Consider the following 12,398-nt stretch of genomic DNA (forward strand, 5'->3'; position numbering starts at 1 on the left):
TCACTAACTTGATAAATATCAGGAGTGTTTCTCTGGCTTTCTCATGAACACACACAAACATTCTCACACCTTTGATTTTTCTCTACGCAGAGCTATATTCTCTCTTGCTACTGACAGGCTTTTTTTACATGGGTAGACAGTGGCTTCCAGAGGCTGTTATTTGCACATTGTTGTAATGGTTTTCTCTGTGCCTTCCCACCTCCACCCCAAAATCCCTAGTTAGTGTTTTTATTGGACCAACTGGTTTATGGGCATGTGCCTATTTCTGAAACAAAATCATTTTGGCCATCAGCATGAGATCCTCTCAGCCATGGAGTGAGCCACCCTGAATTAAATACCTATTCTTGTAGCCAGAGAATGGTCTTACCTGCAGAAAGATGAGAAGTGAAAGTGATAAAGAGAACATACATACGTTCATGACCACAGTCATTATTTCTCCTTTTATGAAGCTATATAGTTCTCCAGTACTTACATCATCCATGTGATCAATTCAGAAGGTAATTGAATAATAATTATGAATCATTATACTCACCACCATCACATACACACATACACACACACACACACACACACACACACACACACACACACTAATGGTTATTTCTTATTTCAGGGCAATTGCACAAGATGTTGTTCATGTTATCTAATGTGATTCTCTTCAAAATATTATAAAATAGACTGTGTTTTATACAGGAGAAAATTGAAATTGTGTGTGAACCACTCAAACAATATAACCAAAACTAATAAAGTGTATTCAACTTTGAACTATACAACAGTAGGAGACATGATGAATGTACAGCATAGATTTTAGGCCTCTAAAAACTTAATACTAGAAGTGTTGATGGAATGTAAGACAACACCAAAAAATGAGCAATAATTCTGATGCAATTATCATGACATATAAGATTAGTTTTCATTGAATGTTACTGAATCTGAAATAGTGACTAAGACACAATCTTATATTTTTCTCATGTAAACAAAGTCTGGGGGAGAAGGCACAGCCCATTGTTGGAACAATGACATCACAATCATCAGCAATCCACCCATATTGTTGTCCTTCCTGTTCCAACATGACTATTCAGGAGACAGCTGCCACATTCCAGTCATTAGAGAGATGCAGAAGGACCAAGTTAGGTGTGTCCCTTTCCCTTTAAAAACACTTCCCAGATGTTACACTTAACACTTGTAGCCAGCACTTTAGCACATTGCTGCACTTAGCTATAAGGAGGCTTGTAGATAGGATTAGGATCTTTCTTCTATCCAGTCATGTGCACCACTAACAATCTGGATTCTCTAATAGAAGAAGGGAAAGCAGATATGGGAGCAGGTGGTTAGGAGTTTCTACCAAGAATTTTCTTATCCTTCTTTTTTGCCATGTGTCACTGATATCTCTCTTGGAACACAACTATTATTGCCCTGGACATGTTTCTTTATATAATCAAAGGGCAAAATCCTCCACTTTTATATTAAACATAAGATTTTTCTTTGTGACTTATTAGAGTTATGCTATGCTTATTTCTAAATTTGAGCAAATGTCCTGTTTTTAAAAACTCACTAAGCTCTACATACTCTCTCAAATCTTACTGTAATGTATTCAACTGCAGTAAAACAAGATTTATGCTGTAGTAAATTGTACTTAAAAATGGCTGCAAGAGTATTCCCTGGCCTGTGTATGCTTTCAGAAATTTGTCCTTCCTTTATCAAGGAATAGAGTCCATTTCCCATCCTTTTGAAATTGGGAAGGTCTTTTTGTCTGTTCTGTTGAATAGAATGCAATGGAAGTGATATTGTTGATCTCCTGATACTAGGTCACAAATAGCAGAAGAGCTTCCACCTTATTCCTTCTCTTTTGGAATGCTTGACCTTGGAACTCAGCAGCCATGCTGTGAGGAAGTCAAGCGGCCATATGGAAAGACCACATATAATGTCTGGCCACAGCTTTAGCTACTTGAATCAGCCAACAATCATCATCAATTAGAACAGTAAGCAAGTTTGCTTTCTGATGGTTATTGACTCCAGTCTTTGAGCCATCTCAGCTAATACACAGTGAATCAGAGCAATGCTATCCCCACTGAGCCCTGCCCAAAGTGCACATTAGTGAGCAAAACAGATGTTGTCACTAAGTCAATAAGTTTTGGGGTGGTTAGTTATATAACACTAGACAACTGGAATATACATACTGATGAAAGTTTACCAACATACCTAAAAGGTATACAATACTTTATACTTCAATAAAATACTTTATAATTCAATAAAAATATGAAGAGTTATATCATACAACCATCTCATTTTAAAGATAGGAAGATCCGCAGAAAGTTCACTCAAGCAAATTGCTTAAGGCTACAAAATCATTTAGCATAGTGTGCCCAGGAGTCACTCCCCCAAATTTTAATACTTCCTGTGCATAATTTTTTTCATTACCTTATCATATTGGAAATACGATTTTAAATTTTGCCATCAGATTTATACTGCTATATATGAACCAGAGCTCAAGGCTTCTCAACTCTGACTATGTGATACAGTCACCTATAGTTCCTCTGGAATCATAGACTCCTCTGCACTATTGCAAGGCTACTGAATGAGAATGTTTATTTAGGGGTGTGTGTGTGTGTGTGTGTGTACCCATAATGAGCAGACATTGTTGAGACTTATTGGTATCGATCATGTTCCCTGGAGAGATATTCCTTTATAATAGAAAATCACAGGTAAGAAATATTTCATACATTCAACTCTGGATCTGTCCTCAGACCCTATTGCTTTTATTTATATAAAACAAAGTAGAATATCAACAAACCATTTTTAACAAAAAATAAAAATAGCAGACCTTATTAGATAAAAATAAGAGGAAAGTTGTTCTATCACATGATCCTTTTCTATATTATATGCTCCTAAGATTCTTTTGTGCGTGAGTCCTTAGCCGGTTCAATTCAATTGGACACACTAGTCAGAAACTATGCTTGGCAATGGGATTTCAAAAAGGAAAAACACCTTCAAGTTAAATGAAGAAGGTTTTCAGAAAGTTGACAATTTTGAGTTCACGTGATAAAGCCATAATAGTACCTACAGGCTGCCATGAGGTCACAGAACAAAGGCCCTTATTCCAACCTAGAAGCACTAAGAAAAAAATCATAAAGGAAACAGTAATTGAGATGACTCTTAAAGGATCAATCATAAATGTTATCTGGGAAAGTAAGTTTGGGAATGTTATTTGAGAGGAGGATAGTATAGTGCAGGGGTCAATAAACTATGGCCCATGGACCACATCTGGCCTACTACTTATGTTTGTAAATAAAGTATTACTTAAGTTCAGTCCTGTCCCATTGTTACAGCAGTATTTAGTAGTCATGACAGACTGTAAGACCCACAGAGCCAAAGATATTTACTATATGGGCCTTCACAGAAAAAGGTATAGCAAGATCTTTGGTATAGAGAGAATAGTATCCAAAGTACCACTATATATTTGAGAAATTACAGAATATCAGTATAACAAATCTAAAATTTAAAGCAGAGAAAAGAAGAGTTTTGAGTCTGAAATCCTAAGTAGGAGACTTATGTCCTTCAGACAGAAGGACTATGCTATGATGTTGTGTTATTTTAAGATGTTTGTGTTTTATTCTTTTGTCATAGAGAACAAATTATGAGTTTTAAGGAGCAGAGAGACATGGTCAGATTTTAGTAAGATTGCTCTGGTTGTACTGTGGAGATATTTAAGGAATGCAAGATAGCACAAACGGGCAGTTAAGAAATGAGATTTTCTGAGGACCTGAAATAGGACAAAGGGATGAGTAGGAGGGGATCTAGAGAAGCTCTTTAGTAAAAAAAAATTAGCAAAATTTTCTGAAACTCATCTGTCCTGATTTTGAAATAGGTCTGCAAATTTTTGACATTCCTCCATTCAAAACGTGGAGCCTAATTACACTTCTTTTCAATGTAGGCCAGACCTCAGGACTCCTTTCAACAAAGAGAATGTGACAGAAGTGATGGTATGTGACTTCCCAGGCAAGGTCATAAAGAACTTAACTTCCATCTGACTCTCTCTTCACTCTAGAGGAAGCCAGCTACCATGTCATAAGAATACTTCAGCAGTTTTAGGTCAGTTCTATGGAAAGAAGATGAGGCCTCCTGCAAATAACAACACCAATTTGCCAGCAGTGTGAGTGAGACTCCTTGAAACCAGATCTGACAGCACCATTTAAGCCTTCAGTTGACTGTAGGGCAGACCGACATTTTGACTACATCCTCGTGAGTGACCCTGAAGCAAAATTTCTCAGCCAAGCTGCTTTCATATTCTTGACTCCATGAAACTGAGAGCAATAAATATTTATTGTTGCTTTCAGCTACTGATTACAGTGGTAATTTATTATGTAGCAATAGATAATCAATATATCATCTCCACTGACTGAAATGGAAATGCAAGAAGAGAAAAAATTGGGGTGGGGGGAGAGGGCTATATACAGTATTGGACCTGCTGATTTTGAAGTTTTTTTTCGGAACTCCAAATGAACAAGTTGAGAAGGACTTAGATATTCTCTCCTATCCTGACACTTGGGGGCTGGCCAGAGACCAAACCAGTATTCCTTGAGGTACCTATCTGTTCTAAAGTACAATTTCCAAACTCTCTTCAATTTAATTTTTATTTTTGGGAGGGTATCTTCTTTTACAGTAAGCTGTTTCCCCTTACACTTTGCTTTGATGCCCATTGGTGTGTAACATTTCCCAGTTCATCAAATAACTTATAAAAATGAAACATTTATAAAAATAAGAGAACTTGTAAAAATAAGGTTTCAGCTTTCTGGCTTATATTCAGATCTCCTGGCAAAGAAACAAGACTCTCAACCCGGAAGCTAGAAAATGTACCCGGAAGCTAGAAAAGGTTTCCACTCAGAGCCCAACTCCAGACACTAGACACTATCAGTGAAACATAGGAATTCAGATCCCAGGTTTTGATCATATTTTCCTTAGATACTTTAAACAAATTCAAGTGAAATGTCCTCAACCTGGAATTTTCTTGGATATGTTCAACAGATAGGACCAATGAGTTTGGCAAAGTGTCCAAATATATGCAGTAGTAAAGTGAGGAAACGACTCTATGCTGAATTCCTAAGCTCAGCTTCCAGCTTTTAGCACGAATATGTCCCTACCACCATGTTTTGAATGTCAGCAGAAATGCTCTCTGTCACAGTTGAAAGCACTGGAATAAAAATATATAGTTAAATATTCGTATATCATTAAGGAACATCTACAGAATATACTCACTCTAGTGCATAGGAGATTAAATTTGGAAATCATAAGAAAAATATGTATCTCAAATACCATAATGGACTCAAGAAAATATAAATGTCAAATAACACAATTTTAAAATTAGTTTTTATAATTTTAAGTCTTTAAAAAATGGACATGTCTAGCTGTTCGTGTTTGTTTAGTCAACAAACATTAATAAGTCACCACTGTTCCTAAAGCATCATAGTAGGGACTGAGGATATGAGGCTGATAACACAAAATACTTCCCCTGAGTAGCAGATGATCTCAACAAACTGAAATATGTCACCTTTTTCTATCATAAAGGAAACTAAATTTTTCATGTTCACAATATTAAACACAAAATTAAAAAAAAAAAAAAAACTGAATCACTCTTGTCTGTGCCAGACATGAGTTCCGGTGCTACCCTTAACACTTGCAAACTGTTCTGCCAAGTTTAAAGTAATAATCACATGCAGCCTCACATGTCTTATTTGCTACTCTCTCCCTGCACCAACATAATTTCTCCTTTTCTTCAACCTCACTTCCTTTCTAAAAATCCAAGAAAATTATTAATGAATTACTGAAAGAAACTTTCATCCTGGAAAAAGGTTAAGCTTATTCTGTTACTTTCAAGGGTGTGGGTGATGAGTAGGAATTCTCTTACTTAGAAGACCCAAAAAGTTAGTGTATCATTTTAATACTGAATACAGGATGGAAATTAATCTCTCATCATAGTGGGCGATAGATATGGTCAGCAAGAGGAACAACGGCCTGACTTAAATTAGCTGTGGTCCAAAAGGAACACAGATTTTATGATCTAAAATTAGGTGATGCTAATAGAGCCTACTTTATCTGAAGAGCTGCCATTGGATTGGAATAGGATCATCCCATCTGACTCAAATTTTCCTTCCAAAACTACAGCAAAATGGCCCTGAGGTCTTGGTGAAGCTTTGAAAGATTGTACCCCCAGCAGCTAAGGTGGGCAACCTGCATGGTTGTCTGCCAGGAGGTGAAACGATAGTTCCCTAATCTGTTCAGACACAACTCCCATGAGTGTGAATCACAATAAGGACACAATACCCACAGTTCATAGTCATTATGTCATCTCTCCCTAATAACCCATCCTCCTTCCCCAACAATATGAGCATAGCACTACATAGAATTTTGGTTGGATTGCAAAATGGTTTAAAGTCCAAATCCAGAGATAGCAAATAGTAAAGACAATCATCCCTAATTGCTCTCAAACATGCCAAATGGGAAGTTCTTTCAGAGAGACCTGCGCGAGAATGATTTTTTTAAACGTTTGTGTTCTGACAGAATTGTTTTTATGATTGTAAACCCAATTTTCTCTAAAGACTCTCTTGAGGTGCTTTTTGAAGACTAGAGGAAAATGAACAAAGGGTTCTTGTGGTTTATTAGAGAAAAACCTATTTAAAGGATCTCAAAGGAAAGAAGGAGTTTTCACATTTGAAGGATAGTAAGGATTTAAAAACAAAACCTCTGTGATATTCATAGATGGTCCGAAGCCTTTTGTTTTATTCGCAGAAAAAAAAGCAAAATTTAAGCTACACAATCAAGATTTTCTTGGGCATTATAAAAAAATGAAGTTCATTATAATTCCTATTTTGTCTTTGCTTTTTATATTCGTGTTACAAATATGCACTTTACACATATGCCTATTTTCAGAAAACAGAAGCTATATTTGTACAGCTGGTTATTTTTAAAAGTACTTCATGTTCCAGAGAGGCGTTATGACTTGTCCTTAATCCATGTGAAGAAAGAATAAGTGTGTGAAAAAGTGTTTGCTCTCTGTTCGTAAATAAGTTGTTAGGCACTACATGTTGAAACTCCTGATGGGGACACAAAGGACTGAAGGAGACTTGCAAGGACTTAGCTCATAATTCAAGTAGGTGTCATTGCATTATGCTATGAGACTGGAAGGTTGCAGAAGAATTGCATGAGCAATCATATTTGTTGGCATAAATCAATGGATAATGCTTTCATTAATTATTTGTTGAGTCCTGCTTTTGGTTTTGTACAGAACTTTAGCTTTGGAGTGATTTTAAGCCAGAAAATAACACCACACCCTCATTAGGTCATAACTACTTTCTAACTAGATCTCTGGAACATTATTTATGTAAGTAGACTTATTAGCCTCATTACCGATGAAGTAATCATATTTATTATCCAAAGTTAAACATGATGTACTTTTGGCTTTTTGTCAATTTTAGAGGAGATGAAAAATTTTGGCATATATCTAAAATATTTTACATAAGATACTTTAGTTTTCTTTGTACCACACTCTATTATTTTCTGTAAGCACAATAAACAAACGGACTCTTCTGAAATAGAACATATGAAAGTAGAAGAGAGGATAGAGTAAGGGAGTATCAAAGAGTACAGCATAAGATGAGATAAGTGCATTGATGCCCCACTTCAATGATTTTCATTTTGTTTCAGAGACTCTCAGGTAAGGTAGGAATTGGTCAACATATTTAACAAGGCCTTGCAGAGGAACGTCTACCATGGCATGAGCAGATGAGCAAAGGTCTGAGGGCTGGTTGTTGAAGGAGATGAAGGTAAAAAGTAAGAAGACTGGAGGAAAGAGGTAGCAGTAGTAGGAAGAGTTGCATTGCTCCAATCACTCAACAATTTTGTCAAATGCCAACCATTTTCAAAGCACTGTATACTAAAGGTTTTATGCCTGCAAGTTCTGGTTATAAGGAGGAATCATAAATGAAGAGTTATTAAGCAGTGTATTTCTGCACTTTTTAATTTTACAGCAACCATATAAGGTAAATATTGATATTTCCTTTTCTCATAGGTTCCGAATAACTAGGTAACCTATCCTGGGTCAAACCTCTACATAAAACTCAATTTTGGGGGGCGCCTGGGTGGCTCAGTCGGTTAAGCATCCGACTTCGGCTCAGGTCATGATCTCACGGTCTGTGAGTTCAAGCCCCGCGTTGGGCTCTGTGCTGACAGCTCAGAGCCTGGAGCCCATTTCAGATTCTGTGTCTCCCTCTCTCTCTGCCCCTCCCCTGTTCATGCTCTGCCTCTGTCTCAAAAATAAATAAACATTGAAAAAAATTAAAAAAACAAAAACAAAAAAACCCTCAATTTTGGACCTGCGAATTCTTCTCCAAAAAATCCAGTTTATTAATGAATTTATCAAGAAGGCAAGTTCACAAATAGTGTATAAAAGAAGCAATTCTGTACAAAAATATTGAATAGCATCTAGATTTTTTTCAGATAAATGTGTGCATCTAATAATGTAGAGATGAAAATTTTATGTCATTGAATATGCTTACTGTTTAATATTTCCATTTATTTTATAGAAGATGTAAAACTTTTAGGAAAAACAGACATGCAAATTTATAAAACTTTTCATTTATTCTATAAAGAAAATGTCTAACTTAAGCCCCATCTGTCTAATGTTTTTGTTTTGTTTTTCCAGCTACTACTAGGAAATTCAGAAAATTTAAGAGATATCTAAGCTATTTCAGCTATAAACTTGAACTTAGTGAAGACTTTCCATGGGTTGGTGTTAAGCTGTTAAGTTTGAGTAGAAAGTAAGATGATTCATACAACTAATATTGAATCATAGGTACGGGAGGGATATCTACCTCCAAATCAAGACAACTCTATTTAATGGGTCTAATGCTGGCCCTTGCTCTAGATGAAACTTTTCCCATTTGGTATTTGGTCATGTCCCAGTCCCTGTGGGCAATTGACTGAGAGTGAGCTCAGCCTCTCACTGGTGGGACTGTGGCATGTAAGAATCAACCCCATGCCATTCTGGACAAGAGAAAACATAAGGAGATTGTCTTTGACTCTCTCGTGTCTACCTATGCCATGACACTGATCTTAGTCCATTCAGGTTGCTATAACAAAATACCATAAACTGGAGGGCTCATAAACAACAAAAGTTTATTTTTCACAGTTCTGGAAGCTGGAAATGCAAGCTAAGGGTGCCTGCATGATCACATTCTGGTGATGACCTTCTCCTGCCGGCATACCTCTGACTTGTCATTGTATCCTCACATGGTACTAGGGACAAGCTAGCTTTCTCAGGCCACTTTTATAAGGGCACTAATTCCATTCATGAGTGTATAATCACATGCCCTCATCATTTATAACCACCTCTCAAAGGCTTACTTCCTAATACCATCACCTGGGGGATTAGATTTCAACAAATAAATGTGGGGGGCACACAAACATTCAGAACATAGCAACTTCCTTTCTACTCTGTAGCTAATGGACCATGACAACATGTCACTTACCTCTCAAGATTGTCATACCATTAATCTGCTCCCATCTAGGAAACAAGGCACAGATTCTCTTAATTTTCTGGTCCCCAAATTCAGAGAAGATATTATGTTATTTCATCCTCCACTTCAGAGTTAACCTGTGAGTAAAGATGGGCTCTTGGGGGAGGTAGGATGTCTGCCCTTAATTCTCTATAGAATATTCTTCTCTCTTTCCCAAAAGAGAAACTATTTTACACTATACGGGGAGGGAGCAAGACATGCTGATCCTTGCTGACCCAGGTCATTTAGGCGTAAAGGGTAGAAATGGGCCACATTTGTTCTCTTGTCTATTCTAACAATTCCATCCCCCCATCCAAGAGCAATGGTGGTTCTAAGAGCCAAATCAAAGAAGGGAAAATCACAAGGTAAAAGGAGATCTATGAGAGAAGAAATAAATAGCTACAATTAAATTATATTTCTACCATCATTTGTCTCTAGCAACTCAATGCTTATACTCAATCGGTAATGCAGATATTAATGAATTCTAAACACAATTAATTTTAAACCAGAATTACTATAGCACAGGCATCTGGATAGAAAGAGAAACATTTAGTCAGTGATCCAGATGTTTCCATATATTTGCTATTGTGTATACACTAAAATTACCTGTATCTGTTTCCATTCCAGGGACTGTGTGGGGAACTGTATATATCATGTAGAACATATTTTTAATTTTAAAATCAGTGTGAAAATAAACACTACTCTTTAAGGAACCAGAAGAGTAGGAGAAAATAATTTGCGAAATTTAAAATTATATATATAATTATACAAAATAAATATATAATAGTTGGTATGTACATATATGTGTATATGCATATGTGTATGTATGTGTGTGTAATACATATACGTATATTAGAGAGAAAGGGAGAAACTTGTTTTTCTCTTATACTCATTCTACCTGATTGGATGGCTGGGTGCATTTTTAATTGTCTGTGATGTGTAATAGAGTAATCTTACAAAGAAACAAAAATAATGCTGAGTATTTTCCTGTAAATCAGAACTATTTCTATATGCTTAAGTTCTTATTTATTTTAGGTGTAAGAAGCAGACAATGTCCAGAAATACACAAGTTTTCTAGTCACTGGTTTCATTTTTATTAAACTGGGTTCTTGTAAAAAGTCTGATACACCAAACTTCAATATAGGTTGCATATCAGAGAAAGTCAGTAGTGTCTTGATAACCTAATTTTTTACATCCTAAAATTCATGAAAACATTTTGTATAATAAATATCTTGACAAACACACATTTTATGAGAACCGCAATCTTTTTTTAGGGGACATAGAGTATTTTTTAAAGGAAAAATGTGGTTTACACCAGGATCAATTATTCAACTATAGCTTTAAAATGATTATTTATATACCGCTTAATATGGTTGCCTTGTTTAATGGCTATTTCCATTATTTATTAGATTAATGTTATAAACACAGCATTGATCCAAAGCGCAATGCTTTTCATAAAATATATCTAAACGTGAAATTAAGCAATACAAGTTGAATTATAAAAATTCCTAGATCAGTTTCATTATACATTTAGAAACATGTGTAAACTTTTGTGTTTCTAAAATATAGATGCAAGGGACAATTTAAATATTAGATGCACATATTGCCAAACATCATCATCATTGGGGCAATTATCGTATTGAATATATTTTAATTCTGCATGTTTAGGAAAATAGTTTAGAATATTGTTTGATAAAAATCACTTCATATATGTAAAGGATATACTGAATTACAACATTTGTAATTCTTTTGCTGTGATACTGTTAAACTTGTGAATGCTGAGACCCAGAGAGATTGAAAATTTTCCAAAGCATCATAATGTGTAATAAACTAACCTGACCTTTTTTCTATTTTACATACATCCTGTTATCCCTACCTATACACACAGGCAATATGATCCATTTTTAAAATTATTTTAATTATAAGTTCTTATACTAGTTCTCATCCTTTGAATGAAGTTTCATTCCTAACACAATTTGTTCTGTTTATCAAATCACCATAAGGTATTATAGTAAACATGCCTGCAAGTGTTTGGCCTATGAAGGATTCCAAGTACTTAGAATAAGTGAATTATCTTCAAATGTCTCTTGCACAGACCTGATTTTGTTCCCACTGCTAACTTAGTGCTGACCCTCTTAATTTCTTATCTGCATACTGCAATGGTCACCCAACTGGTCTCTCTCTCTCCAATCAATACTCTATACTACTGTTAGAGTTATAGCTAGCCCCCTGTTGTAAAACATTCACATCCTTGCTTGGAATAAATAACAATTACTTAGCCAAGCATTTAAAACTCCCCATTATATAACCCCAAACTATATTTCATCCTTCTTCCTCTACCTCCACATGTGGCTATCTCTTGACCATTTGTCATATTTGTCTGTATGTTGTTACTGTTTTTGGCTCAAGCTTTGAAATGATCAAATAGACTCATAATTCAGACTAAATCTCGCCTTCCTACAAGCCAGTGAGAGGTGTCACTATTTGGAATTCATTATCTGCTCTCTTAGAGTGCCATAATATTTTTTTAATTTAATGAACCAGTCCTTTTATTTATTTTTTTAAATGAGACAACGCACTTTTTAAATAATTTATTGTCAAGTTAGCTAACATACAATGTATACAGTGTGCTCTTGGCTTCAGGAGTAGATTCCCATGGTTCATCGCTTACCTACAACAAACAGTGCTCATCCCAAAAGGTGCCCTCCTCAATACCCATCACCCATTTTCCCCTCTCCCCCACTGCCCTCCCCCCCATCAACCCTCAATTTGCCCTCTGTATTTAAGTGTCTCTTACGGTTTGCCTCCCTCTCTGTTTGAAACTATTTTTCCCCCTTCCCATCCCCC

Source organism: Felis catus, chromosome C2 (assembly GCF_018350175.1).
Source record: "Felis catus isolate Fca126 chromosome C2, F.catus_Fca126_mat1.0, whole genome shotgun sequence".
Taxonomy (NCBI): Eukaryota; Metazoa; Chordata; class Mammalia; order Carnivora; family Felidae; genus Felis; species Felis catus.